The following is a 7,478-nucleotide window of genomic DNA, read 5'->3' as shown; positions in this document are numbered from 1 at the left end:
CTGAACTCAGCAAAGGAGGAGCTGAATAGAAGGTGACTGGAAAATCTAAAATAGGAGAATTATTGGTCTGATGTTTTAATGAAAAATTCTAAAACAGCTTTATGTGATTTCATTAAGAAAGCAAACAAATTACTTTCTTTCAAAATGTTTACAAACTTTCTTTGGAAATCAGTGCAGCTCAAGAGGTCCATGTTGAATGGTTAGTATGGGTAGTTGTTAGATATTGTACTCTGCATGGTGCTCAAATCACCATATGGTTCATCTGGCCCTGCATTTCTCATCTGTTATCTGAACACACTCAATTCAAGTAAATGGGATTACAAAATTAAAATCTACAAAAATCTGATATACATCTATACACATTATTAATAAAAAGTGGTGTGTGTGTGTGTGAGTGTGTTTGTGTATAATTTACCATTTAAATAATTTATTTCTGTCAAGCAACATGTTGTTTTGGACCCCATTGGTTTGAAACAACATGAGAGTAAGTACATTTTTTGGTGAACTAGACAAGAAGTACTCCTCTGAGCAACATGAGTGAAAATAACCATTTAAGTTTATCTGAAAATACATAAATCTACAGTAATGGTGTGATGTCTAAGATCATGCCAAAAAATCTCAGTTGGGCTGAGGTCACAACTTTGGCCATGAAGGTATATTTTCTTTTTTTGAAGCCATTATGTTGTTGATTTACTCCTGTCCTGTCACATCACGCAAATTATTTTGAGCTTCAACTGGTGGAGAAGAGGGCCTCCTCTAGAGAGAGAGAGAGAGAGAGAGAGAGAGAGAGAGAGAGAGAGAGAGAGAGAGAGAGAGAGAGAGAGAGAGAGAAAATAAAAACAGCTTATCCCCTAAACATAATGGCATAACCATACTTTTTATGTTGAGATGAGGTTTTGGGGGATATGGGGTTAGCATGTTCAAGATTTCTATAAGTCTTTACAGAAAATCTGCACTATGCTCTTGCAGTTATATTTGCAGGACCCCCAATCAGAACAGCAGCAGCAGTGAACTGTCTCTATTTATAGACTGTTAGTCTGAGTGATGAACTATAAGGCTTTTAGCAATACTTTGTAAGCTCATGCAAGTAAACAATTCTTATCTTAGGTGTGCTGAGAACTCTTGTGTGAGACATGGTTCACATAATGCCTCTCATGAATAGCAAACTCAAAATATGCGTTGTACAGTGAAAGAGACTTTGCCTAACACCTTGAATATCACCTCACTGACTGAAGCTGACTATTAATTCCATTTAACTTTTGGAGACGTACTGTCAATGTTTATATAATGCACTCAATAAAGACATGAAAACATTTAACTGTTTGTGTGGCTTTTGAGCAGATTGTCTGTTGTTGTGACTTTAAGATTATATTAAATTTTATGACTAATTTCTGCAGAAACCAGGTCAATCAAAAAGTTTCACATGTTTCTTCCTCCAAGTGTATTATACAGAAATTGTGCACAGAACGCTTGGGGGTTATTTTATATTCTTTCTAGAGGACAGCAGGGGTGGGAGTGGGGGTCATTATATTCACCCTTAAAGTTATCTGTATGCAGATTTTAACAATGTATCGATCATATAACCAGTCTGGGACAGTTAAGGGACATATGGCTTAATCTATTATGTTTTATAAGTTAATTATACTTTATTTCTGTATTTACTGTAATTTTGTACTCACTGTGTTTTCATTATGGGACAGCACTTTGTAATGTCTGTTGTTATTTAAGAAATAAACCTGAATTTGGACCTGATTGTACGTTTTCAAGTAGCATGATTTGTCTTACAGAAAAAAAGTTATATTAACCAAAATATGGCATTATGTTGGTCATACTACTTCCAAAATATTAATTTACTTAATTTAGAAAAAATAATAATAATAATAAATTAGAAAAAAAAATTAGAGGCAAAAGAAAAAAAAGAAATCAAGGCAGAGGAAAGACTTAATTCTATCTAGTTAGTATGTGAGAATAAAAAAAGAGCTTGAGGCCCACTGCTTTTGCATGCTGGAAATGTGTTTCTGCAGCCCACGGCAATTTGTACATATTTTATGAGGTAGCTAATTCATATGAATTTGTACGGATGACCTACACCTAACCCCACCCCTATACCTACCTGTCACTGGGGTCTAGACAAATCGTACAAAATCGTTAGTTAATAGTGTTGACAGCACATCACCAAATCGGGGGTGGGGGCTACTTATGGACTCAAAAAATAAAGTCTTTGCCTGTTGCTCCAGTAACTGGACAACCATCATCTTATCCTGCTTTCTACATGATGCCACTGACCAAACCTCTGTGAAGTCTCTTTTATTGAATGCTGAGGACAATTACACACAACCTTGTGGAAATGCAGCTTTATCTCTTTCTTAATAAATACATACATAATGAAATTGTCTGCGTCAAAATTGGGCCAAAGGCTTCTTACAGTCAATTGAAAAGAGAGAGGTCTCATTTGTTAAATTAGGTGTACTTAATCATAATTAGACATTTTAATTAATTTGTTTTTTAAAAATTACAATTTAGGCACACACACACACACACACACACACACACACACACACAGTCTGGTTAGCTATCCTTGTAGGAATTCACTATAGGCGTAATGGTTTTTATACTGTACACACCGTATTTTCTATCGTACTGCCTACACCAGCCCTACACCTAAATCTACCCCTCACCGGAAACTTTCAGCATTTTTACTTTCTCAAAAAAAAAAAAAAAAAAAAAACATTCTGTATCATTTATAAGCTTTTTTACCCATGAGTCCGTGTGTATTCAGGTTTAAGTCCCCACCAGGATATATCAACCTGTACGTACACACACACATAACTAAAGTATGATACTTACACCAGGTATGTATCGTATGAATTATCCGTCTATAGGAATCAGGTGGGCACGTTTAATTGGAAACACTATCAGTATCAAGGTGACAGCGACGCCTGGCGTCGTTCTGGGGAATTTAAAGATTCTATTTGTATTTAGTAGAAAGCTGAATATTACACACAAATTAATAAAACAATAACACAATACTACAGTTTTGGTAGAATGAAAGACAGAATTCCAACCAAATTATGACTAGATATCTTTGCTTTCACTGCGATATTGTATTAAACAGTATTTACTTGAAAAACATATAGATCACTAGTGGGTGGGGGCGACTGATCAGATAACGGTCTGTGTGGACCGTCAAAAGAATACCGTTTGTTTGATGGCCAGAAAGTCAGAGTATTTTAACCCTTGTGGATTGTTAAAATTAACTACCCTTTCGAGTTGTTCGGGATGAAAACATCCACTCAATTAAACTGCTGTAAAAATGTATCAGATTCATTTTTTTTTTTCAATTTTTTTTTGCATAAATCTGTTAATCAACCTCAGTCCTGATCAAAACTACCAAATGTTTTTAAAAAATCCAAGATTTTAACTCTTTAATTGCCAAGTTCATAAATGATGTCACTGATTTGGGGGGAAAACACACAAAATGACTTTTTTTCAATATAAAAGTAATTGTGGCTGGATTTTTTTTTTTTACTTTTTATAACAGTCTTGGGCATGTCAAAGATTAGTAGCAACATTGGCTTTGATGCATTTTTAGTTTTTGTGCAACATTAGATTTAATTTTTTTCTCCCTAATTTGCTGTTGGTGGCTGTTTTTGCCCCATTGACTTCCATTATAATGACATTTGTTGATTGCAAAGCCATGACACCATGTAATCATGCATTCTTGATTGTTTGTGGTTTTCCCTTTTGGGAAGAGGTAAAATTTGTTAATTTTACAGTTGATCACTAAGTGGGACCATTAACCCTTTAGATAGGCCTGTGCAAAAAAAGGCTTAGTTTCTGGCTTGTATATTGAGTTATATGGAGTATAACAGCAAATTATAGTGTTTGTGTGTGTGTGAGATTCTTGATTGTTGGTGGTTTTCCCTGTTGGGAAGAGGTAACATTTGTTATTTTTACAGTTGATCACTAGGTGGGACCATTAACCATTTAGATAGGCCTGTGCAAAAAAAGCTTAGTTTCTGACTTGTATATGAAGCTATATGGAGTATAAGGGCCGTTTCATAGTCAACGCATCTGTACGCATACGCGTCCCCGAGGCTACGCATCGTTACGCTTCGGCCACCATTATGCGTCGGTGCGTAGCCAAATGTGTCTTCCTAGTTTTTGATACGCGACGCGCCGATGCACGCAATACTATGCGTTGTCGGTGGGGGCGACATTGCAAGTATTGTACATTAATTCAAGTATATTGTGTTTACAGAAGAAGAAGGTTTGAATACAATGGCGGGCGAAGAGGAAAAATTATGCGAACTTAACGGCCCTATCTCTGCGTTGCCTTTGTTGCCGCCGATGTAAAATCAGAACAGAATACACTCCTCTTCAGTTGCCATTGTGATCTGAATATCACGCGACCCGACTCTACTAATATCACCCTGACTCTACTACCCCCTGTTGCGTGAGCGGTGTATTGCATACACGCATCGCCCGTGACGCTTGCGTCCACTGTTTAGACTATGAAAGGGAGCGCGTCGCTCGCATCGCTCGCGTTGCTTGCTTGCGTTTCTCGCATTGACTATGTAACGGCCCTAACAGCATATTATATTGAGTGTGTATGTGTGTGTGTGTGTGAGAAAGAGAGAGAGAGTGTGTGTGAGAGAGACCTTTGCGCACTTACCTTAATGTATTTCAGAAAATCACAATGTACACCTCAGCTCTTAGAACTACATGGAGTAAACAAAAGTGTATTTATGCACCTGCTGCCTTTTAATGGTGGTGAAAGTATTCGGTTGTTAAGTGATGACGTAAGAAGCGCTGTTTCCGGGTCCAGGCCTCAGCTCGCTTCACTTGAGAATATGACCTCAGCAGCCGTTTATGAGCACTGTTTATTTATATTGATAATTTAAGTTAAATGCTTTCAAACTTACGATATACACTACAGTCTCCGTGCTCACAGCATCACAAACACAAATAATTTTTAGATATTTTTTCATTTTCTGGCTATCTGGTACTTCGGTATGGAGTTAAAGGTTAATATTATAACTTTTTCGCTACAATTCTATCACATTGTGAGTTTATATTAGAACCTTTTGTTGTTTTCTCGTGGTAACTGATAGAGCGTTTGGACACGGAAGTGCTGCTACGTGACGTCAGACTTAACAAGCGAATAGATTAAACAAAAGCAAAGTACGTGGATTTAAACACTTGCATGCCATCATGCTGGATATTTAATGGTGAGAAGAGCAGCAAGCAACACGGGAAAGGGCTTGACTTGAACCAAAGTTTTAGAAATGATTATGTAGCGTGACCCCTCCAGCGAGCTACAGCTTATTTGAAGTTGGTATTGCATTTTGGTTCATAATACATTATGTTCATAAATTTGATGCGAAGTAGATTTTTTTACAGGATTTTAAGGTTTTAAACTGGCTTTACCATCAAGAAAAGAGGAGCATTTCACTTATAGGCCATCTGTACTTTTCACCATCAAAAGAAAGCAGGTGCATAAACACACTTCTTTTTTTATTGTCTACTCCATGTAGTTCTGAGAGCATGAGGTGCATATTTTGATTTTTTCAAATACTGTACATCAAGGTAAGTGCACAAAGGTCTCTCTCACACCCTCTCTTTCTCTCTCTCTCTCTCTCTCTATCACACACACACACACACTATAATTTGCTATTATACTCCATATAACTCCATATACAAGCCAGAAACCACCTAGTGATCAACTGTAAAAAATAACAAATGTTACCTCTTCCCAACAGGGAAAAACCACCAACAATCAAGAATCTCACAAACACACAAACACTATAATTTGCTGTTATACTCCATATAACTCCATATACAAGCCAGAAACCAAGCCTTTTTTTGCACAAGCCTATTTAAAGGGTTAATGGTCCCACCTAGTGATCAACTGTAAAAATACATTTTTTTACCTCTTCCCAAAAGTGAAAACCACAAACAATTAAGAATGCATGATTATATGGTGTCATGGCTTTGCAATCAAAAAATGTCGGTATAATGGAAGTCAATGGGGCAAAAACAGCCACCAACAGCAAATTAGGGAGAAAAAATTTTAATCTAATGCTGCACAAAAACTAACAATGCATCAAAGCCAATCTTGTTACTAATCTTTGGCATGCCCAAGACTGTGATAAAAGGTTAAAAAAAAATATATATATATATATATTTATCTGATACATTTTTACAGCAGTTTAATTTAGTGGATGTTTTCATCCACGAACATCCTGAAAGGGTAATGAATTTGCCCACAGTGTACCATTGAGTTTTTGAAAAATTTCAAAGCATTTTCCCAAAATATGGGTCAAAATAAGATTTGTCACCAAAAATCATTCCATTAGCTCAAACACAGAGAAAGTTGTGGCCAAAATTAGACTCAACCCTACCCCCAGCGAATAACTTTACATCTGAGGCGTTTAAAGACTCCATTTGTCCATTAATTATTTCTTAAGAAACACTAAAATGTATAAAAGGCTCCATTACATTGTATCTTACATTATGGTCCCGTAGTAGCAGTTTTTGTAAAAAAAAATAGGCTAACGATTGCGTCATAACCTGCGACTCTCTGTCGCACAGTAGAGAAATTACCGTATGGACAGGATCGAGGAGAAGCTCGCAGGCAATCTTTTACTGTCTATGAGGCTATCGGGGGGACGTGGAGGCATAAAGTCAAGGGAAATAGTTAATTAGAATACTTACCAAAATTTGCTCCTTTTCATGCTCGCCTTCTCTGGAAGATTCGGTGGGTGATTCAGATTTTTCTTGGCACAGCGATTAGAAGACTTACAGGTTGCTCACGTGACATCTACGTCATCAAGCTCAGTTTGAGTCTGCGCAGTACGCCCGATCCCCATGAAGACTTCATTTTTCTCCGTTGAATCCATAGACAGTAAAAGAAATGGACACAGCGACCCCATTGGATTCAACGGAGAAAAATGAAGTCAATTAGAAGCAAGCACTTCCTGGGGGTCGGGCGTACTTTTTTATTTTTTATTTTTTATTTTTTCAGAATTATACATCAAGTAATACAGTGAATACAAATATTTAACAAATAATATTCTAAATGATTACAAAAGATCATAAGACAAAGACAAAAAAACAAAAAAGAACACATACACACACAAAAACATAATGGAAAGGGGTATACATATATAATTAAAATAAAGAAGAGAAATTTAATTCTTTGATAATGTCCATAGTTCTTATTGCTTTGCGGTTTGAAAGTCCTTTCAGTGTTTCAAAGTAAATCTTCATGTCAGCCTTAAAATAGTAGATGTTGGGTATCCTTTCAGACCATTTACATTTATGTATGTAAAACTTACCAAGTAATAAAATAAGATTTAACACAAAACTGTTAAACTTTTGACTTTTATCTATCTCTTTTTTGTCATAATAAAAAAAAAAAATCCTTTTTCTCTATGCAAATTTTAATTCCACTCAACATATTAAATAAATATTCC

The sequence above is a fragment of the Carassius carassius genome, chromosome 7 (assembly GCF_963082965.1).
Source record: "Carassius carassius chromosome 7, fCarCar2.1, whole genome shotgun sequence".
NCBI classification, from domain to species: domain Eukaryota; kingdom Metazoa; phylum Chordata; class Actinopteri; order Cypriniformes; family Cyprinidae; genus Carassius; species Carassius carassius.
Note: the sequence above shows the minus strand (reverse complement) of the source record.